Below are 24294 nucleotides of genomic sequence, written 5' to 3'. Positions count from 1 at the left end.
GGAAACCCATGAAAGTTAAGGTAATCAAGGAGAACACTTGTAACCCAGACCAGAACAAGGCCACATGAGAATAAATTACACAGCCCTTGTTTTTGTATGTCCAACCATCCTCGTCCTTGTAAGAGGCAAGATGAGACGAGATTAGCACCATAGCAATTGGGTTCCTGGTACCTTTCCATGGAAATTCTTTCTGTAGTTGATGACTAAAAGTCTTGGTCTGTTTGCTTGTCTCACATTGTGAAGGACAAGAGGCAGGAGCTTAGAGAGTGGATCAGGAGAGAGTGAGGAGGAATGGTTTTTCACATCCTTGCAAATCTGCAACATGAAACAAGCCTAAATAAGGTGAGTACTTCCCAGCACATCCCAGGTCAGTGCCTGGAACAGCCAAGGGAATGCTCTGCTTTTTTTTTTTTTTTTAAACAGCTTGGAGAGGACAGAAATGAGTCCTTTCTCTGGATCCTGAGAGTTTTCCTTTCGTCTTCCTCAAATGGAGGGGTTTGGCTGGGCCCAGCCGAGCTCTGTTCTGCCACAACTCAGCATAGCAGTTTTGAAGTGAGACTATTTACCGAGTGCAGAGAGACACACACCCCACCATTGGGAATATCACCAGGTCTCCATGTGCACTTCTTCCAGAATGTCTTCTCTAGCTAGGTTACACGTGGCACACAGACCCTGTCAGTCACTTACTGCATTCTGTACAAGCCCATACTACCCAGTGGTGGGCAGAGTGGTAAGATGGCTGACCACCATCTAGATGGTAAACAATAGAGGCAATTTTTACACAGTCATTAGCTTGTCAATTACATATTAACCCAGGTAGTGTATAAATGGGAGAACTATCCACTTTTTTTTTCCTTCTCTTTCTATGCCTTTTTCCCCCCTAGAAAATAAAAAAAGACTGCATTCTACCACTTTCTCAACATCATCACTGCTTCCAGTGTTCCATTTATGGAAGCAATCATACCAATATGGAAAACTTTTTAACATGAGTGTTTATCTTTCAGTTTTTGTGACTTCTAATACAGACAACACTCTAGGGGATGCATGGGGAGCTGAATTCTCTGTTTTCTATAGATCTATGATTCCTTTTCCACTTTTAGCTTCTTAGTTGAAAGAACCATGCTAATATAAAATATCATCCTGATTAGGTAATACAATTAGGTATACAAAGTATATTACATGTTTTAAAATCTCTTTCTAGTATGCCTATTTATAAGAACCTATTGCCCATTCATCTTCATCTAGAGAGATGCCACCCAAAGATATCCTTATCCATTTGAAAACCAGTAATAGCTGCCTTTGTGGTCAAAGTTGATTTAAAAAAAAAAAAGTGAGGAGCAGATCTGGAAGTAATTAAACAGCATTGTTCAGGGCAGATGGTGAAGTGGGTAGACTTTCTCTTTGATGCCTCCAGCCTTTCTTTTTTTCCTGTGTTCATTCTCCCTTCAGTGCCCTTGACCTCTCCTTTTTCCTCCTCTTTTTCCAAAATTAGCTCTAGGAATTGATACATGTCAGTCATTTATCCCTTTATGAGCATTAGTGAGTCCAGAGAGTGCTCAGTTCTGCTATGTTTACCCTGAATGCCTTACCTTTAATTGTGGAATGAAAGGAATTTCAGGTATCAAATCACAACTCAAAGTTCAAGTTTTCAAGTTCTATTCACATAGAGGTCAGAAAAAAACAATTTCTTCCTGGAAGGAGGGCAGTTTTAGCAGGCTCCCTTCCTAGACTCTAGAGGTGACTTGTCTGTATATACTCTCCCATCTTTGTGGAGCCTTCCTTAGAGGAGAGGGTATGAGGCTGGAATGCACAGGAAAAATAGCACAGAAAGATTTCTAAATACTGCTTGATGAGGTGTTGGAGACCTATTCCAGTGAACCCTAATAAATGTAGAAATAAGAGGAAATGTGGATCAGGAGTGTGAAAAAGATCTGTCAAAATGAGGTATTGACTCTCTCCTTTCTATAGCAGGAAATTCCCCAGGAGGCATGGATGTTCAGGGCAGCTCTGCTCCTTCATTGTGGGAGGAACCTAGAGTGAGGTCTTGCTTGCTTAAATTATCACATTGTTTCTAGAGAATTGGGAACATTTTCATGTTGCTGGGCATGAACTCATGAGTTCATTTTCTCACATTTGGTTTATTCCAATAGAGTAACACAGTGTATTCACTAGAAAGGGTCCAGACTTGGTGTTTCTTCTTGAATCTGTCTAAAGATGTAGGCTAAGGCATTTATTCTGGAGCTCAATTCCAGTACAATGGAGTTGACTAGTCAATCATTCAGGTTCCTTCTAGCTCCAAAATTCTGATTAGTTGGTGCAACTTGATATAATGCCATTTAAGTCAAAATACTTAGGGTCAGAGTGCTGGTAAAAAGTAAAAACCAAGAATATAAGGAATAGTGACTATTTCCCAAGGATCGTTACCTCCCAAACTGGAGCAATTTTAAGGTTGTGGAGCAATTTTAAAGTCACTACTAACTGCATCACCAGTAAGATTATTCAGGGAAGTATGCTTTTAAAGGGTGGGGAGGAACAGACTGGGTCTGGGAGACTGAAGGAGAGGCCAGTTTTTCTTAATGATAGTGTTTTGAGCTGAGAAATGGCACAACCTCTTCTTTGGTGAAATAGTTAAACCGAGCCATAGGAGCGTTCTCTGAAAAACCAAGTCACAAGTTAACAACTATCAGATGATCAGGAGTGTTTATTTCACAACTGACTGACTATTTCAAAAGTACTCTTAGCAGCCCAGATCTTTAGGTTAAAGGTGTCCAGTAAGCCCTTGACCTCATAAATAAATGGAAGGACAATAGAAAAATTTAAAGAAGGGTGATGATTTCAGAGTTTTTTTTAGGATTTCTAATTTGGCAGAGTGTTTCTGTCTTCACTTCACTTCACTTCACGTACTTTCTTCAGTAACACACCTGGCTAATGACTGGTGTTAGTGAAGTCAAGGTCCGGTGTTGAACCACATGGGCCAGTCATATCTAATTCAATAATAATTGATCAGATCTCTTATGTCCTTAGTATTTTGCCAGGAAAGACAGAAAAAAAGAGAAGACACATTCACAAACTTGGAGGAATGTAGAGTTTAGCAGAGAATGGAAAAACATTTTACGGTGGTTAACAAACTTGGAAACCTTTTAGCCTTGCAACTGAAGAGTATGTGACCAGCCCTGCAAGCCATCTCAGGAATAAGGGTCACGAGAGGGGTTGAATGAGTTATTTGGACCAGGGTAACCTCACCATTCCAGAACTTGTATATTTGGTGTCTTCATTCCATACGTGAAGACTCATGTATTTTCTAGTTAGAATGTTGATGGCTATTTATTTTCTCATTAATAAATATATGTATTTAGTGGTGACATGACTGGCAATTGGGTTCAAGTTCCTCCACCTTTTTAAAGGAACAAAGTAAAGACTAGGAAGCTGTTCTATGACACATAGGTAATAAAAATCTGTGAGTCTGCCAATATTTATTGAAAATCTATTCTGTGAAAGGCTCTATGCCAGTTTGTGGATTCCTTTTATATTCCCTCCTCTCATAATCCTATGGCATTGATGAGCCATGTGTCTTGATCCTCAGAAAGGCTCTGCCTTAGGCTGAAGCACAGAGTTTTATTGGCTCTTCAAGCAAAAGCTGGTTTCAGAAGCCAGAAGATTCATGGGTACCTGCAGACCCTCTCATTCCACCCTTGCCTGCAGGCAGGACTGTTCCTTCTGCAGACCTGGTATAGACTCATTGAATAAGAAATGTGCCAAAACTCCTCTTGCCATTAGCAGCTTTGGAAGGTTTAAATGTATTTGGTTTTCCTCATGCTGCTCCCTGCTTAGTCTCAGTGAGTTTTTCTCCCTTTGATCTTTATAGAACTCTTGTAAAGAAGGAAAAAAGAAAATCTTGTTTTTTACAATTTGAAAAGTTTTAAGTAATAGATTAAGAAATTCTTTTTAAAATTATGATCAAATTCCATTTATTATAAGAATTCTAAGTTACGGGCGCCTGGGTGGCTCAGTTGGTTAAGCAACTGCTTTCGGTTCAGGTCATGATCCTGGAGTCCCTGGATCGAGTCCCGCATCGGGCTCCCTGCTCGGCAGGGAGCCTGCTTCTCCCTCTGACCCTCCCCCCTCTCATGTGCTCTCTCTCTCTCATTCTCTCTGTCTCAAATAAATAAATAAAATCTTAAAAAAAAAAAAAAGAATTCTAAGTTACTCTACAAAAGTTACTACATTAACCAAATAAAGGAGAAAAATTTTATGATCATATAAATAAATGTGGGAAAATAATTTACAAAAAATAGCATCCATTCTTGGTATAAACTCTATAGGAAACAAGGACTAGAAGGAATTCCTTATAAACAGCATGTAGAAAAACCTATGGCTAAGGTCATCATTTGTGGTGAAATGTTGAGTGTCTTCATCAAGGTCCTCAAAAGCAGAGATTGAAAAAGGGAATATTGAGGGAGAGCTCTCAGGTGAAGTCTCTAAGAAAGGGAAGGAAGCAGGCTAGGACAGGGGAAAATATAAGACAAATGTAAGGCAAAGAACTCCAAACACGAATAGTACTACAGAGTTACTCCCCATTGAGGTAAGGCGGCAGGTCTTTATGGTACCCCATATCTGTTAGTCATTGGCTACAGCCCCCCCCCCCAGGGACAGGAAACAGTCTCCCACACATTCCATGTCCAAGTGGCTGCCACTGGCCAAGGGCAGTTCTCAGGGGTGGAATGCAGCTGTGAGCTGATAGCAGCCCTCCCACCCTCCTTTCCACTCAGGCAACTGGGAGAAGGGTGCACCAGCCCAGAAAACGGTGTCTGGGTGGGGCACCAACAGAGTCTACTAGATTGAGTTTTTTATATTAGAAAGAATTTCATTCACCCAAGGCTAGGAAAATCTATATTTTAACCATTTCTGGGGATCTGTCTGGTTCATATTCCAAGTTTTGATCTAGTGTCATCTTCCTTCTACCTGTAGAGCTTCCCCTAACATTTTTTTTTTGTAGTGTAAGTCTGTTAGTAACAAATTATCTCAGTTTTTATTTGTTTGAAAAGTTTTCTCTTTCATTTTTGAAATGAAATGAAAATTTCATTTTCACTGGGCATAAATTCTGGGTTAATAGTTTTTGGTTTCTTTTTCTGCAGCATTTTGAAGGTATCATTCTACTGTCTTCTGATTTATGGTTTCGCATGAAAAGCCTACTGTTATTCTTAGCTTTGTTCCTCTGTATGTAATGTTTCCTTTTTCTTTGTCTTCAAGATTTTCTCTTAGTTTTCAGCTACTTAAGTATTTTGGGTCTAGAGATATGTTTGTGGTGTGGGTTTTGTTTTTCTCTCTCGTCCTTTACTTTGTTATCTGTTTGGGGGTCCTCTGAGCTTCTTGGACCTGTGACTTATGTATATCATTATTTTGTAGGGAAATTCTCAGCTTTTATATCTTCAAATATTTATTCTACCCTACACCTATGTTATACCCATAGTTCTAATGGCTCTGTTTAGTTTTTGCTTTTCTTCACTTGTTTTTCTCTTTGTGTTTCCGTTTGCATAATTTCTATTGACCTATTTTCAAGTTCACTGATTTTTTTTCTCACTTATTTTATCCTGTTGGCTTATTGAGTCTCTTGATCGGCCAGTTGAAGGCATTCTTTATTTGTAGGATTTTAAAAAATTCATAGCAGAATATTAGCCATTCTGACTGGTGTGAGGTGGTATCTCATTGAGGTTTTGATTTAGATTTCCCTGATGCTGAGCGATGTTGAGCACTTTTTCATGTGTCTGTTGGCCATTTGGATGTTTTCTTTGGAAAAATGTCTGTTCATGTCTTCTGCCCAATTCTTGATTGGATCATTTGTTCTTTGAGTGTTGAGTTTAATAAGTTCTTTATAGATTTTGGATACTAGCCCTTTATCTGATATGTCATTTGCAAATATCTTCTCCCATTCTGTTGGTTGTCTTTTGGTTTTGTTGACTGTTTCTTTTGCTGTGCAAAAGCTTTTTATCTTTTTTTTTTTTTTAAGATTTTATTTATTTATTTGACGGAAACACAGCAAGAGAGGGAACACAAGCAGGGACAGTGGGAGAGGGAGAAGCAGGCTTCCTGCAGAGCAGGGAGCCTGATGCGGGGCTCGATCCCAGGACCCTGGGATCATGACCTGAGCTGAAGGCAGACGCTTAACGACTGAGCCACCCAGGCGCCCAAAGCTTTTTATCTTGATGAGGTCCCAATAGTTCATTTTTGCTCTTGCTTCCCTTGCCTTTGGCGATGTTTCTAGGAAGAAGTTGCTGCAGCTGAGGTCGAAGAGGTTGCTGCCTGTGTTCTCTTTAAGGATTTTGATGGACTCCTGTCTCACCTTTAGGTCTTTCAACCATTTTGAGTCTATTTTTGTGTGTGGTGTAAGGAAATGATCCAGTTTCATTCTTCTGCATGTGGCTGTCCAATTTTCCCAACACCGTTTGTTGAAGAGACTGTCTTTTTTCCATTGGACATTCTTTCCTGCTTTGTCGAAAATTAGTTGATCATAGAGTTGAGGGTCCATTTCTGGGCTCTCTATTCTGTTCCATTGATCTATGTGTCTATTTTTCTGCCAGTACCGTACTGTCTTGATGATGATAGCTTTGTAATAGAGCTGGAAGTCCGGAATTGTGATGCCGCCAGCTTTGCTTTTCTTTTTCAACATTCCTCTGGCTATTCCAGGTCTTTTCTGGTTCAAATTTTAGGATTATTTGCTCAATTTCTTTGAAAAAAGTGGATGGTATTTTGATGGGGATTGCATTGAATGTGTAGATTGCTCTAGGTAGCATTGACATCTTCACAATATTGGCTCTTCCAGTCCATGAGCATGGAACATTTTTCCATTTCTTTACCCTTCACCTATTTCACCTATCTCCCACTCTATAGTTAAGAGTCTGTTTTTTGTTTGTCTTTTTTTTCCTTTGTTTATTTGTTTTGTTTCTTAAATTACACATATGAGTGAAATCCTATAGTATTTGTCTTTCTCTGACTTATTTCACTTAGCACTGTACTCTCTAGGTCTATCCATGTTGTTGCAAGTGGCCATATTTCATTCTTTTTTATGAGTGAGTAATATTCCATTGTATATATATGCACCACATCTTCTTTATCCATTCATCTATCAATGGACACTTGGGCTGCTTTTGTAGTCTGGCTATTGTAAATAATGCTGCTATAAATATAGGGGTGCATATATTCCTTTGAATTAGTGTTTTCGTATTCTTTGCATAAATACCCAGTAGTGTGATTACTGGATCATAGGGTAATTTTATTTTAAACTTTTTGAGGAATCTCTCTTCTGTTTTCCACAGTGGCTGCACCAGTTTGCATTCTGACCAACAGTGCGTGAAGATTCCTTTTTCTCCACATCCTCTCCAACACCTGCTGTTTCTTGTGTTTTTGATTTTAGCCATTCTGACAGGTGTGAGGTAATACCTCATTTGGTTTTGATTTGCATTTCTCTGATGATGAGTGATACTGAGCATCTCTTCATGTATCCGTTGGCCATCTTTATGTCTTCTTTGGAAAAATGTCTGTTCATGTCTTCTGCCCATTTTTTAATTGGGGTGTTTTTTTTTTTGGATATTCAGTTTTGTAAGGTCTTTATACATTTTGGATGCTAACCCTTTATCATTTTTCCTATTCAGTAAGCTGCCTTTTAGTTTTGTTGATTGTTTCCTTTGCCATGCAGAAGCTTTTATTTTGATGTAGTGCCAATAGTTTATTTTTGCTTTTATTTCCCTTGCCTCAGGAGACATCTAGAAAACTATTGCTATGGTTGATGTCAGAGAAATTACTACTTGTGCTCTCTCTTCTAGGATTTTTATGGTTTCTGGTCTCAAATTTAAGTCCTTAATTCATTTTGAGTTTATTTTTGTGTGTGGTATAAGAAAGTGGTTCAGTTTCATTCTTTTGCATGTAGCTGTCTAGTTTCCCCAACACTGTTTGCTGAAGAGATGGTCTTTTCCCCATTGCATATGCTTGTCTCCTTTGTTGAAGATTAATTGGTCCTGTACTTGTGGGTTTATTTCTGGGCTCTCAATTCTGTTCTATTAATCTTTGTGTCTATTTTTGTGCTAGTATCATTACCACAGCTTTGTAATATATCTTGAAACCTGGGATTGTGATACCTTCAGCTTTGTTCTTCTTTTTCAAGATAATTTTGGCTATTTGGGGTCTTTTGTGGTTCCAAACAAATTTTAGGATTGTTTGTTCTAGCTCTGTGAAAAATGCCATTGGTATTTTGATAGGAATTACATTAAATCTGTAGATTGCTTTCATTAGAAGTGGATATTTTAACAGTATTTGTTCTTCCAATTCATGAACATGGAATATCTTTTTATTTGTTATTCAGTTTCTTTCATCAGTGTTTTATAGTTTTCAGAGTATGGGTTTTTCACCTTCTTGGTTAAGTTTTTTCCTAGGTATTTCATTATTTTTGGTGTAATTGTAAGTGGAATTTTTTTCTTAATTTATCTTTCTAGGACTTCATTATTAGTGTATAGAAATGCAACAGATTTCTATATAGTGATTTTGTACCCTGTGGCCTTACTGAATTCATTTATCAATTGTAGTGGTTTTTTGGTGGAGTCTTTTGGGTTTTCTATATATAGTATCATGTCATCTTCAAATAGTGAAAGTTTTATTTCTTCCCTACCAGTTCAATGCCTTTTATTTCTATTTGTTGTCTGATTGCTGTGGCTAAGACTTCCAGTAGTATATTGAATAAAAGTGGTGAGAGTGGACTCCTTGTCTTGTTCCTGATCTTAGGGGAAAAGTCTCAGTTTTTCAGGGTAATATTGGCCTCACAGAATGAATTTGGAAGTTTTGCTTCCTTTTCTATTTCTTATAAGAGTTTGAGAAGAATAGGTATTAACTCTTACTTAAAAGTTTGGTAGAATTCACCTATTCACCTGTAAAGTCATCTGGTCCTGGACTTTTGTTTGTTGGGAGTTCTTTGATTCCTGATTCAGTTTCTTTGCTGGTAATCATTTGTTCAAATTTTTCTATTTCTTTCTCATTCAGTTTTGGGAGGTTATATGTTTGTAGGAATTTATACATTTCTTCCAGGTTGTCCAATTTGTTGGCATATAATTTTTCATAATATTCTCTTATAATCCTTTGTATTTCTGTGGTGTCAGTTGTTATTTCTTCTCTTTCACTTTTTTTTTTTTAAGATTTTATTTATTTACTTGACAGAGAGAGACACAGTGAGAGAGGGGACACAAACAGGGGCAGAGGGAGAGGGAGAACCAGACTCCCTGCTGAGCAAGGAGCCCAACATGGGACTCAATCCCAGGACCCTGAGCTGAAGACAGACGCTTAACAACTGAGCCACCCAGGCACCCTCCCCTCTTTCACTTCTGATGTTGTTTATTTGAGTCTTCTCTCTCTTTTTCTCTCTCTCTCGATGATTCTGGCTAAAGGTTTATCAATTTTGTTGATCTTTTCAAAGAACCAGCTCCAGCTTTCATTGATCTGTTCTGTTGTTTTTTGAGTTTCTATTTTGTTTATTTCTGCTCTAATCTTTATTATTTCCTTCCTTATACTGGTTTAGTAGTTTGTTTATTACTTTTCTAGCTCTATTAGGTGTAAGGTAAGGTTGTTTGAGATTTTTCTTGCTTCTTGAGGTAGGCCTGTGTGCTATAAACGTCCCTCTTAGAACAGCTTTTGCTGCATCCCAAAGATTTTGGACTGTTGTGTTTTCATTTTAATTTGTCTCTCTATATTTTTTGACTTCCTCTTTGATTTCTTGGTTGACCCATTCATTGTTTAGTAGCATGTTTTTCAACCTCCACGTATTTGTATTCTTTTCAGATTTTTTCTGTGGTTGTTTTCTAGTTTCATAGCATTGGGGTCAGAATAGATTCATGGTATGACTTCCGTCTTTTGAATTTGTTGAGATTTGTTTTGTGACCTGATACATGATCTATTCTGGAGAATGTTACATATGCATTTGAAAATAATGAATAGTCTGCTGTTTCATGGTAGAATGTTCTAAATGTATTTGTTAGATCTGTCTGGTTCAATGTGTCATTCAAAGCCACTGTTTCTTTGTTGATTTTCTGTTTGGATGATCTATCCATTGATGTAGGTGGGGTGTTAAGTCACCTACTATTATTTTATTACTATAGATTACTTTCTTTATGTTTGTTATTAGCTGCTTTATGTATTTGGGTGCTCCCATGTTGTGTGCATAAGTATTTACAACTGTTATATCTTCTTGTTGGATTTTTCCCTTTATGACTATGTACTGTTCTTTGTCTCTTGCTATTGTCTTTTTGTTTTGTTTTTTTATCTTTGTTTTCAAGTATATTTTGTCTGATGTAAGTATTGCTATCCTAGCTTTCTTTCACTTATTTTTTCATGATAAATGATTTTCCATTGCTTCACTTTCAATCTGCATGTGTCTTTAGGTCTGAAATGAGTCTCTTGTAGGCAGCATATAGATGGGTCTTGCTTTTTTCTCCATTCCGACACCCTATGTCTTTAGGTTGGAGTGTTTAGTCTATTTACATTCAAAGTACTTATTGATAGGTATATACTTACTGACATTTTGTTATCTGTTTTATGGTTGTTTTTGTAGTTCTCTGTTCCTTTCTTCTCTTGCTGTCTTCTATCATGGTTTGTTGGCTCTCTTTAGTGATATACTTGGATTCCATTCTCTTTAATTTTTGCATATCTATTATTGGTTTTTGATTTATGGTTACCATTAAGTTTATATATAATATCTTATGCATAGAGCAGTTTATATTAAGTTGATGGTCAATGGAAGTCTGAACCCATTCTTTATTCTTTTCCTCCCCATTATGTCTTAGGTATATGATATCATACTTTACATCCTTTTATTTTGTAAATCCCTGGAATGATTTTTATAGGTATACTTAATTTTACTGCTTTTGTAATTCCTATTTTTCTTACTGTTATGGTTTTTCCTCTCCCTTCAAAGAGTCCCCTTTAACATTTCATGTAATGTTGGTTTAGGGGTGATGAATTTCTTTAACTTTTATCTGTGAAACTCTTTATCTCTTCTTCTATTCTGAATGATAGCCTTGCTGGTAGAATATTCTTGGCTGTAAGGTTTCTCCCCCCAGCACTTTGAATATATTATGCCACTCTCTTCTAGCCTGCCAAGTTTCTGCTGGGAAATCAGCTGATAATATTGAATTTCCCTTGTATGTAACTGTTTTCTTTTCTCTTGATGTTTTTAAAATTATCACTGCTTTTTGCCATCTTAATTACTGTGTATCTTGGTGTGGACTTCCTTGGGTTGATTTTGTTGGGGACTCTCTGTGCCATCTGGATTTCTGTTTCCTTCCCCCGGATTTGGGAAGTTTGTAACTATTATTTCTTCAAATAAGTTTTCTGCCCCCTTTCCTCTCTTTTCTTCTGCTGGGATCCCTATAATGTGAATGTTCTTATGCTTGATGGTGTTGCTGAGTTCCTTTAGTTTTATTATTATTTTTTATCTCTCCTGTTCAGCTTGATTGCTTTGTATTACTCTGTCCTCCAGGTCGCTGATCTATTTTTTGCTTCTTATAGTCCACTACTTACTCCATCTAGTGTATTTTTAATTTTAGTTATTGAGTTCTTCATCTCTGATTGGTTCTTTTTTATGTTTTTTTATCTCTTTGTTAAGGATCTCACTGAGGTCCTCCACTCTTTTCTCAAGTCTAGTGAGTGTGGTTATGACCATTACTTTAAATTCTCTATCAGACATATTCTTACCTCTGTTTCATTTAGCTCTTTTGCTGAGATTTTGTCCTGTGCTTTTGTTTGGGACATATTCCTCTGTCTCCTCATTTTGTCTAACTCTCTGCATCTGTTTCTTTGTATTAGAAAAATCAGGTATGTCTTTTCCTCTTAAAAGTAGCACTCTTTGAAAGAAGAGGTCCTGTAGTGCCCTATAGTGCAGTGTCCCCTGTTCACTAGAACCTGGAGCTTCATGGGTGTCGCCTGTGTGTGTTGCATATTCCCTACTGTTGTGGCTGTGTTTGCCAGTCTAGTCATCTGCAATGGCTCTCTTTTCCTGTTGTGGGCAGCATTTGGTCCCTGTATTATTAGTGGCCAGTTTTGGGCTGCCTTTGGCTTGAGATGAATCAGACCAGGAGGTTGTTAGAGATTCAGTAGCATGGGTGCTTTCCCTGTGTTTTTCCCTGCAAAGGTTTCTTTGGTACGTGGGGCCTGAAGTCAGACCAGATGTCTGCCCCCAGCCCACTACAGGGGCTGTAGCAGGACTGGTGTGTCTGATTTTCTTTATCTTTCCCCTGGGTCCGAGTCACTTTGGAGTGGTGCTTATCCCTAGTTGTGGACTGCTCATACCCTACCAGGCTTGTGGCACTGCTTTGGCTGGACTCAGCCATGGATGTATTGGAGGGGACAGATCTGCTGGAGAATTTGTGGGGCCAGGGAGGGAGCTCACAGTTTTAGTAAGGTTTGCCAATTCTGCTGTGGGAGGGAACCTTGGGCTGAGGCCTGGTGGAGGAGGTGTGTCCATAGGAGAATCTGGGGGTGGGGCAGGTTGCTGGCAAGTTATGTAGGGAGTGTTGGCATTATGCTGGTTCTGGTAAGTGTCTTTGTATCTAGGCTGGAGGGCAGTGGAGGGAAATGGCAGCCACCAGCTCCTTTGTTCCTGGAGAAGTTTCCCTACAATGCCTGCTCTTCCATTACATGTTCTGGGATTAGTAAACAAATCTCCCTCTTGTATACTCTAGGTGTTCCTCAAATTGCTGCTTCTATGCTTTATCTCCACAGTGCTGTTGGTTTAACTGTCTCTTTAAGGGCAGGGGCTAAGTTTCCTATTGCCCTCCCTGCTAGTCTTCTGACCTTCACAGTTCCAGTGTTAAGCCCTGTGGATTATAAGAACTAGAGGAATTATGCCCCTTTGGTTTTCTTGTGGGTTCCCTGTGCCTGGGGTGCTTGGTGAGAGGATATGCTCTTCCCTCTCCACACTTGCAGTGTCCCTCTTTCCCACAGACAGTCCTGCAGGTCCTTTTATTTCCTGACTGAGTCTCTGTCCTTCCTACCCTCTTCAATGTGGCCTCTTCTCTGCCTTTAGCTATGGAGAGTCTGTTCTGCCTTTGAGTCATTTTCTGGGTTATTTATACTGTGGGTGTTATCTAGTTGTATCTGTGAGCCCAGGTCCTCTTACTCCACCATTTTCTCTGTAAGTCAGCTAATCAGTTATTTTAAAATTTCTCTCTGATAGTTATAACATCTAGTTTATCTCTCAGTCTTTTTTGTTGGTTGCTTTGTCTTTTGAAAATGAGTTGTTTTTCCTTGACTCTTTATGTATCATCTAATTTTTGATTGAGTGCCTTAATCTAATGTATAGAACAGTAGAGACTGAGGTAAATAATCTTTATGCCTAGAAAAGGACATGTCCCTTCTTCTCCTAGGCCATTAGTGGGGTAAGAGGATGGTAGTGTTGAGAGTCTTGTCAAATGTAGAACTGTGTTTGTTTTGTATTGTTGCTGTAGTTACCTTCAGTATATCACTGGCTTCAAATTCCTCTAATATTATCTTGTGCATAGAGTGGTGGTTGAATTACTGGAGGGTTTTTTCAATGTTTTTGCTCCATCTTCAACTTCAAACGTTTCTTGTGCTCCTGTGCCACAGAGAAGAGTTTTCTCTCTCTGCTCCTGACCCTCAACCAACAGCAGACTCCTGTTTCTTGTTACTTGGTTCTTGCTAGCCTGGTGGTAGGAGCAGGGGGTTTCTCTGTTGTCCTGGTTCAGTTTTTGTCATAGATAGGCCCTGTATCCCCCTATCTCTGGGAGCCTTTGAAAAAGCCCTTCTGTGTGAAAAATATGTCCAAACTAATTGAACAAAAGTGGAGCCTTGGCCACTAAAACCAAAGGATACTCCAACATTAGCCCTGGGGTGAGATCAACAAAAGGACTTTTTTTTTTCTTTTTCTTTTTTTTTTTTTTAAAGATTTTATTTATTATTTGACAGAGAGAGAATGAGAGAGAGCACATGAGAGGGGGGAGGGTCAGAGGGAGAAGCAGACTCCCTGCCAAGCAGGGAGCCCGATGCAGGACTCGATCCCGGGACTCCAGGATCATGACCCGAGCCGAAGGCAGTCGCTTAACCGACTGAGCCACCCAGGCGCCCTACAAAAGGACTTTTTAAAAAGCCAGAGAATGCTTCTGTCCTTCTGTTTTTCATTTTGCTCTTATATAAATTTGAAGAAATAGTCTGGGGCAATGCTGAAAAACTCAAGGAAAGAACTTTACACAGAAAATAATACAAATGGTAACTTTGTGGTTGTGCAACACAGTAGTCCTGGGCAAAGGGATATTCTAGGTCTATGTTGGAACTTCTTATCTCCATTTCATTAAGGTGTGTTTTTTTTTTTTCACCACCTTGAGATTTTATCTTGTTCTATCGTTTGGAACATATTCCTCTGTTTCTTCCTTTTGCTTGACTCTCTCTGTTGGTCTCTATGCATTAGATAAAACAGCCACCTATTCAAGTCTTGAAGGTGTGGCCTCCTGTAGGAGATGAACCTTACTGTTCAATCCTGCCCTAGCTCTTGGTTTTCTCTCAAACTTTTGTGATTGTCCATACAGCCTATTTTATTTTTAAAAGCTCCCAATGGTTGAGGGTGTGTCAAGACCTGTCAGTGTCTCTGAGGGGAGGATCTTGGTCAGCACACGGATGCAGGCTGACTGGAAGTGAAACCCTCAGGGAGCAGCTTTTAAAGTATGCAAATATATATAGTCCTCTGGGACCACAAGTGTAAGCCTCATAAGGATAAGCCCCACTTGCCACAAGAGCCCGCTGATCTGGAGGTGTCCCCTGGGCAGTATTCTCAAAAATCAGGGCTCCAGACAAGTGTATAATCTCCTTCCTGGGAGATACTGGTGAGCTGTAGTGAGGCAGAGGGAGAGTGCATAGATGGCATCTCTTGGCCTGTGTTCCCTGAGAGCATTTCCATATGCACCTAAAGCTTACCCCTCAAGCCAAACTCCAGGACAAGTGAATAGGCCTCTTTCACAGAAAGATGGGATGTGTTTCAGCCTGCTGTCTGTGCAGTTCTCTGGGAGTGGTAGACTGCCACGAACTGTCTCTCCACTTGTTAAGAATTCTGTGTGACCCAGGAATGCAAGCATTGCCCTCCCAACCCCCACTCCCTACCCCAACCCCCAGCCAGGCAATTAAGGGGCATCTTCTCGGTGGTAGCTGCAAAAACTGGGGCACTGGACACATGTAAAAACTCCACTGTACTCTCAAGTGAGGGTGAGGGACAGCTTATAGATGGTATCTGCAGGAAAAAGAAAAAAAAAAAAGGAAAAAGAAAAAAAACCTTGCAATTACAAAAAAAAAAAAAAAGGTGGTGCCTGCTGGCTAGAGGAAAGCAGAGGGAAAGCAGGAAGATGGTGCCCACTGGGTGACAGAAGGGCACCTGGGTGGCTCAGTTGTTAAGCGTCTGCCTTCGGCTCAGGTCATGATCCCAGGGTCCTGGGATCGAGCCCCGCATCGGGCTCCCTGCTCTGAGGGGAAGCCTGCTTCTCCCTCTCCCTCTGCCGCTCCCCCTGCTCATTCTCTCTCTCTCTCTCTCTCTAATAAATAAATAAAATCTTAAAAAAAAAAGATAAAAAAAGATAAAGCTGGTTATTTCACTCCCCTAATTAAAACTTTCCCAGGATATCCCACAATATTTGGAATAAGATCAGAATCTTTACCTTAACCCTCAGAAAGCCCCATGACCTGTTCTCTGACCTCCCTTTGGTTGTCTTCTTGTGCCATTTTCCTGTATCTGCTGTGCTCCAGTCACAGTGGCCTTCTGTCTTCCACAAGTGGTTAAATTTGTTCCTGCCTTTGGTCCTTGTCTCTACTTGCTCTCTCTGTCACTAGTGTTCTTGCCACTTCCCTTTTCCTAGCTGGCTCCTTCTTATCAATTGGATGCCACCTTCTTAGAGATACCTTCTTTGATTGCCTAATTTACCCAGTGACTATTCTATCCCTTTAGTTTTAATTCTTTGCATAATACTTTTCACCCTAAGTGAAAAGTTTATTGTTGGGGTGCCTGGGTGGCTCAGTCGTTAAGCATCTGCCTTCGGCTCAGGTCATGATCCCAGGGTTCTGGGATTGAGCTCCGCATCAGGCTCCCTGCTCCGTGGGAGGCCTGCTTCTCCCTCTCACACTCCCCCTGCTTGTCTTTCCTCTCGCTCTCTCTCTCTCTGTCAAATAAATAAATAAAATCTTCAAAAAAAAAAGTTTATTGTTTATTTCTTTATTGTTTATTTCTTTATTGTCAGTCTCCTCTCCACCAGAATAAAAGGTTCATAAATCCAGGGGCTTTGTCTTGTGTTATGAACCTTTAATCCAACAGCCTAATAACAGTGCCCTAGAGGGCACAGAGTAGGCCCTCTAAAAATAATTGTTATATAAATAAACGTTCAATGGAGGTAACAATACTTATCGTAGAACATTATTAGGATTAAATAAGATAATGTTTATGAAGTGCTTAAAATAGAAACCAACATATAATACATTAAATAATTGGTAAGTATTATTATTGTTATTATTTTTGTCACTTTGGTGATTATTTTTCTCTAATCATTGTAATTAGGAGTTTGTTTCATTTTGTTTTGTTTTGATGTAATTCAAGTCTTTTTGCCACAGTTATTTAATTTTCCTGTTTATAGACCACGGGGAGTTGTACTTCAGAGGTACTTGAAAATAACAGATTTAGCCTTTGGCATTCTCTCTTCTTAAGTTAAATAATTCTTCCTTATTAAGTTAAAGAATTCTAATTCTGTTCATTTTTTTTAGACTTGGAGAAATGACTTTAAAAAACTCTTGTGTTATCCCCATTGGAGCCTTGTGCCAGGGCTACTGAGTGGAGCCATCACCACATACTAATTAGCAAATTCCTGCACAGCTCTAATTTGTCCAGACATAAAGGAAGCTGCCCATGCAATTTTCCCTTGAAAATGACAATGTTGCAATAGTAGTTCCACCTACTCTTAAAGGGTAGGAGTATCCATGCACACACATTTTCATATGTACTTTTAAAAATATATTGACAAATAAGGGGTCTGGTGTTTTTTGAAATCTCAGTTTGCTAGCTATTTTTAGAGAGCTCCATCCACTGCACCTTAGCTTCCCCATTCATAAATAAGACATAATAATTGAAATTAGAATCTGTGAAATTATTTCATATCTGAAGTACTATTCTACTCCAAAGGAATGGGAGAAGTGATCTGGTCTGGTTCTTTCTGGGATTTCTTTGTGTTTCATTTAGACCCTAAGGGTAGAAAATACTATGACTGCCGTATCTTTCTTTTGATATTTTGGACAGGATTCAATTGGGGGGTGGGGCGGTCTTGACTTTGATAGAAAACAGTGGTTATTTCATTAAAAAAGAAAAAATTATATATAAATATCCTTGATATGCCAGAGGAGTTGATGAGACTTTTTAACGATGTGAACAGTATATAGTATAGCATTGTAGAATGGAAAGGGAATTTGTAAGCTCAGTCTGGGTGTGGCTAAACTTACTCATGTTTGGCCATTTTCCTAAATTCTTTCTTGAAATGGAATGTGCATTTGGAGAAAAGAAACAAAATAAGAGCATGTAAAGACATTACACATGCCAATTTATCCTTTTACATTGAAACTTTTTCCTCCTTTACCATAAAGCCAGTTACACTTTTTCTTGAGTTAAACTCCTCAATGAAGTTTTTAAAAATTGTAATATTTTAGGACATTTTAAATCTGAAATAATGTAGAGTATTCATGACTGCGGCCTGATTAGCACTGCCATTTTGTTACAGAAATTTAAATTACATTAGAAGCAATAAAAGAGATACTGTGAGTGAAGCACCAAAATCAGTGAAATAAAGGATGGGATTGAGAAAAATCATAGAAATGGCTAAGGAAAAGGAATGACTTGCAAGAGATTAGAAAAGAATTATGGATACAAAGAATAGCCATTGGAGATCTAAGACATAGGAAATAGCAATTTATAGACAAGAAAAGAGAAAGAAAAAAAAAAACGTATTCAGAGATGTAATAGAAGAAAACTTACCTAAAATTAAAAAAGACCTGAAAACCCAGATTGAAAGGGTTTATGGTGGCTTAGGAAAATTTAATAAATAACATCTCACATCAAGATGCATTTTGGTGAGGGCGCCTGTGTGGCTCAGTCGGTTAAGCGTCTGCCTTTGGCTCAGGTCATGACCTCAGGGTCCTGGGATCCAGCCCCGTGTCAGGCTCCCTGCTTAGCAGGAGGCTGCTTCTCCCTCTCCTTCTGCCCTTCCCCCTGCTTGTGCTCTCTCTCTCTCTCTCAAATAAATAAATAAAATCTTTTAAAAAAGATGCATTTTGGTGAAGTTAGTAACATCAAAAAAGAAAAAAAAATTCTACATCATTCACAAATAGAAACCGAGACAGGTCACTCTCACTCCATTTCTCTCCCAACGTCCATAAACCTCCACTTACAAAAACAAAAACAGGTAAACAGTTCAGACTGATGTCAGAAGACAGAACCATTTTCAGATGGAAGATGAAGGAATAACATCTATAGAATGCCAAGGGGGAAAGAGTGCCACTCAGCTAAGTTATCTTTCTTATGTGAAGCCAATAGTAAAATATTCTCAGGAAAAATTATTCATGAACCCTTCCTGGAAAATTTCTTGCAAATGTAACTCAGCCCATCAGAATAAAAATAAAAGATAATAATAATGTAAAAAGAAATAAAGAGGGGCGCCTAGGTGGCTCAGTCAGTTAAGCATCTGCCTTCCGCTCGGTTCATGGTCCTGGGATTGAGCTCTGCATCAAGCTCTCTCCTTAGCAGGGGGAGTCTGCTTCTCCTTCTCCCTCTTCCCTTTCCCCCATTCCTGCACTCTCTCTCTCTCAAATAAATAAAATCTTTAAGAAGAAAGAAAGAAACCCAATTTATAAGTGAAATCAAAAGAACTGGAAAAAAGCATAGAATTGATTTAGATTTAAAGTTAAGGGCAATATTTTAAATTGACGGTGTGGAGAAATCTGTTATACTGAAATACGTATTTATAAAATTATGACTGAGCTGGTAGTAAAGTAAGGGAAATAATTAGAGGCCAGAAACAGAAGAAAGAGTGATTCCACAGGGGGGTGTGACTTCAGAGTGTTATCTGCCTTGTGCAACACCTGATGCTTCTCCCTGGTGGATTTTGCCTGGATTTTAATGGCCCAAGTGTTCTGAAGAGATAGGAGCAAAAATTGGAGTTTAATCAAGGAGAGGGTGGGTTGAAGAGTTCTGCATAAATTTGGAACTCCTAAAATATGTCACTTTCATTGGGCACAAGATCAATGAGGCAAGAAAGGACTATTCAGTTAAAAGTGGGGAGACAACTGGTTGTTTTGTGAAGGATAAAAAATGGGAAATACTCTTCATGTCTTAAACAAAAATCAGTTTCAGACAGATTCATGACTTAAAAATTGAAAGGTAAAATTTAAAACCTTTTAGAAAAAGTAGAGATTATCTCTGGGACTTAAGGGTAGGGGAAGATTTACTATATGAGACATGAAAAGAAATTAATGATAAAGGAAAAGATATTTGATTACATTAATATCAAGAATTTCAGCTCATTAGAAGACACTTTATTCATAAAGAAAGGGAAGACATTTGCCCATATAACCATTTGGCACTAACCAAAAGGATAATATCCAGAATACAAAAAGAACTCTTTTGAATCATTAAGAAAAAAATGAATAAGCTAATAGAAAAATGGGCAATTGTCATGAACAGTCGTTTTGGAAGAAGAGGAAACACAAATAGCCAAGAAACATGTGAAAATATTAACTTCATTATGTGTCCAATGTAAATAAAAACCACAATGGCATTCTTTTCGTATTTACCAGAATAACAACAATTAAAAAGTTGTTTAATATCAAGTGTTGGCAAGGATATGGAATAAAAGGAACTTTCAAAGAATGAGGGAATATAATTTGGTAAAACAATCTGGCATTAACTAGTACAACTGAGTATGTGCATAACCTATGATCTAGCACTTTGTCTCCTGTGTATAAATCTTAGAGAAACTTTCACACACAAACCAGGAGATGTTCAGGGAAGCATTATTCCTATTAAGAAAAATCTGGAAGTAATACAAATATCCATCAAGAATAGAATACTACAAAAAGTAAAAGCTAAGTGACTACACTGCGCACATCAACATATGTAAACACACACATACACACACACATAATGTAGAGCCACAAAAAGTTACAGAAAAATACAAAAATACATATGGAATAATTCCGTTTAGAAAAAGTTAAAAACCAGGCAAAACTAAAAACTATATTGTTCAGGAAAATACACAGGTAGTAAAACTATAAAGAAAAGCAAGAGAATGTTTAATGGTAATTCAGGACAGGATTAACTCAAGGGGGTAGAAGGAAGATAGTCCAGGAAGGAGCACAGTGGGTCTTCAAAGCCCAGAGCTTGGTGGTGTGTGCATACTGTTTTATTATTCCTCATTCAGTGGTGTGTATATACTATGTACACTTTTAGTACAAATTATTTTTTAAAAATATTTTAAAAAGTTAAAAACTATGAAATGTGCTTACAAAGTGATTTTATAATAGAATGACAATAATACAAGTGCATATCAAGAAAAATAATTTAGAGTAAAAAGCATGAGTAGGAAAAAAGGTGATTTTATATCTTGACCCAATATGAAATTAAAAGACCAATTATGAGGAGAATATCTATGAGACAAAAAGAGGCAGATTTTTAAAACAGGATACAGAGCCTAGAAACAGACTCAAGTACACATAGAAATCCAGTATGTAAAAACAATAGTTTACATTTATGACATATTGCCTATGTACATTGTTACTTGAATTTGAACTAACTACTGATGGATCAAAGTATCAGATGTAAAGTTAAGGTCTATCTATCATCTATCTATCTATCTATCTACCTACCTACCTACCTACCTACGTATATCTAAGGAGTTAGCTTAAACCTTACTTCTTCCAGGAAGCTTTCCTTGAGCTCCCTGGAAACCCTTAAGTGTTATAGGCTTGCATAGCAACCAGTACTTTCCCCATCATTACAGATAACATTCTTTAGAGCAGTTCAGTGTTCAGATTCTTCTCATCCCTTAGGAGACTGTGAGCTTAGTAAAGGCATGGTCCTTAGTAAAGGCATTCTATTTTATTCATACTGTATACCTAGCAACACAGAGACTGCCTGGCATAAGCTATGTGCTCAGTGAATATTTATTAAATTAATACATAAATGGCCAAATAATATGGTTTTGATGTGGGGCAGGTCTATAAAATAGCATATGGAAGCAGAAGTCATAAAAGCATATAATTGAAATATTTGACTACATCAAAATAAAAAACTAAACCTCTGTGTTGCAGGCGAAAGGCAAATAGCAAAAAAAAAAAAAAAAAAAAAGGAGGAGGACTGTATGGTATTGAAATGTCAGGCAATATCCTGAGTTAATATTAGAGTTAATATCCCTAATTTACAACATTTCATATAAATCGATAAGCAAAAGATAAACAAAGGCGTTTAATACTTGGTACACAGACACACACACACGTACAATTTATTGTTCTCTCTCACTGATCTATTGGTTAACTCGGCTCAGGTGGGCCATCCTTGCTTAAGGTCCTTCATACAGTTGCAGGCAGATGTTGGTTGCCCTTGCACATCCAAGATGGCTCACTCATGGCCAGCAGGTGCTGCTGACTATTGGTTGGCGTTCCAGCTGGGTCTGTTCACCAGAGTGCCCACATGTGACTTCTCATGATATTTGGGCTTCTCCTAGCATGGAGGCTACGTAACATTCAAGAGGAAGCATCCCACCAATGAGTGTCCAAAATACCAAGGGGTTGTTGCAAGGTTCTAATGAACTGGCAAAAGTCATGCAGCTTTATTTCTGCCATATTTATTGTTCTGTTATTCATTTACTAAGCCCAGCTCAGATTCAAAGATGGAATTAGATGGCACATCTTGATGGGAGAAGCAGCATGCCTGTATAGAAAGAGGAGGCATTTGGAGAGTATCTATTTGTTGCCTGTTTACTGAGCTTTTCAGGGGGACAGCAGGGCTCAGATTTTAGATTGAAAGGTGCACATCTGTCCTACTGAATCTTGGTTTTAAATTACTTAGTGTTCAGTGGCCATGTAATTTGTGCTTCTAACCATTTTTTTAGATCATAATTTCTTTTTTAAAATCACCTTACTTTTGGCAGTCTATACTGATTTGCCTTTTGCAAATGACTGGTTTTGGTATTCATCCTTAATCTGGATAGTGGAGGGTGGTGTGTGAGAAATGACACCTAGTCCCCCTCCCCCCCCCATCCCCTTTTGAATTATACCTTGCAGTTCTTTAGTTACAGAAGTTTTGCCATGATCACTTGCAGGATGTGTGTGTGTAAGTGGGGGTTGTCACTGTGGTGGGAAAACTCCTCGAATTTGAAAGACAGTTTTACATTTATTTGAAAGCTTTTATTTGTGAGCTTGAGCAGTCCAAAGTGTCCTTGTGTACAAGCCCTACCTTTGCTTAACTCCTATTATTATCTTGCTACAGAAGGTCATGCCAACTACTTAATTACATGGAGAGTTATGAAACAGCCAGGGCACCAGTACATTATTCAGCTGTGGGTTCCTAAAGGAAAATAAACTCTTTTTGCACTGAGCACAGCTGCCAATAAACCAGGCATGTTCATTTATTTGTGGCCACATGTATAGCTCCCTTGTAGAAAGGGATGCTATGGCTGGGCAAAAATCCTGGATTCACCTTTCCTAACAGCACTAGCAGCTATAGTACAATAGAGCCATTTTAATTCAGAGAGAGATTAAATCTGAGTACTTCAAGTCAGACTCTTCTTTCATTGAATATAAACAAAACCTCTCTATGAAAGCTTTCTTGCTTCACTCAGAAATAGGCTAATATATTTCATGGTATACCCGTAATCAAACATCAGCCTCAATAAAAATGTGTTTACTGAAGAGATGATTATGTAGCTTAAGGTTCCCACATGCCCCTCGACCATCTGCCTTCGGGAGGGAAGAATTTATGCTAAGAAAATTCATGTTCCAGGGAGGTGAGGGTTTTTTGTTTGGTTCATCCTGTGGGGTTCCAGTTTCAGTCTGACTCTCACCTTGAAAACCTGTAGACTTTAGCATTTCATGCATTGCCTCTGCTTTAACTGCCTTTATGCAGAAGAACATGCTAATTCTAAACAAGCTCTTTGCAATTTAGATGCTCAAAGAGAAAGAAAAACAGACCTCTTGAGAAAGAGGTACTCTCCTGAAGAAGTGTTTTTCACAGGGCAGTGAGTGAGGTAGCCACTAACTCTTCTACAGGAAACAGCTTGCCATCTTTTATTTCTCTAAAGACTTTTGAAGGAAAAAAAAAAAATCAGGCTCAAATGCCAAAAGACAACTTTAACCCTCAAATCCCAGAACCCAAGGTCAGCCAAAGGTCACACATGCAGTTCTTAAACCAGAAGATTGGCAAGCTCTCTCCAGGCAGTGTCTGGTCCTTCTGAAATCTATAGCTAAAACTGAAGCCATAGAAACACTGATCACTCGTTCTAAGTCAGAGGTACCTGTGATTCATTAAGCGGTATGAGGCGCTGGTCAGGACATTAAATTAAATATTGAAAAAGACTCCCATGGCTGCCCCTCCTTGAAACCTAAGTTGGACCATATCACAGTTTTTGTAAAGACATTCCTTTACCATTTTGCTGTAAATCCTGTCTGATCCAACCTTCAAATATTTATGTAAACGAAATATGTCTGCAAGGAAGTCAAAACAAAACAAATATACCATACCATCTCTTTCCAGCGCTCCCTCCTCCCTCATTTACATTCAAGCCTAAACCTCTCCAACTAGCTCCCAGTTGTTAGGGCTGGTTAATTAGTGGGTAATTGCAGAGACTATTTCTTTGAATGCACTGATGGCTTATGTCTTGCAACCAATTTAGCCTGGAGTTTGCAGCACTTGTGAAGCGCGTTGGTAGCATTTTTTAAAAAATCATAACAGATAAGTGCAGTTGGTTTAGTCTTCCTACGATCTGCTGTAGCAATAATGAGTGCTTTTAAAACATCTACAGGTTGGTCATGATGTGTTCCTTAAGCTGTGAACTCAGCCTTTACTGTCATTAGAGTGGGCGGTTTCTCCTGGGATCTTTTTGGGTGAAGTGCTCTCAGTTTCAGAAGCAGTTTGCTAATGATAATTTGCGTCATTTGCAAGTTGTAGCAACATCAGGATCTCATGGTCTATCTTTTGGCTCATGATACCATGTAATTAGAGAGAGTGGAAATGGG

The sequence above is a fragment of the Neomonachus schauinslandi genome, chromosome 7 (genome assembly GCF_002201575.2).
Source record: "Neomonachus schauinslandi chromosome 7, ASM220157v2, whole genome shotgun sequence".
NCBI lineage: Eukaryota > Metazoa > Chordata > Mammalia > Carnivora > Phocidae > Neomonachus > Neomonachus schauinslandi.
This window is presented reverse-complemented; position numbering follows the sequence as displayed.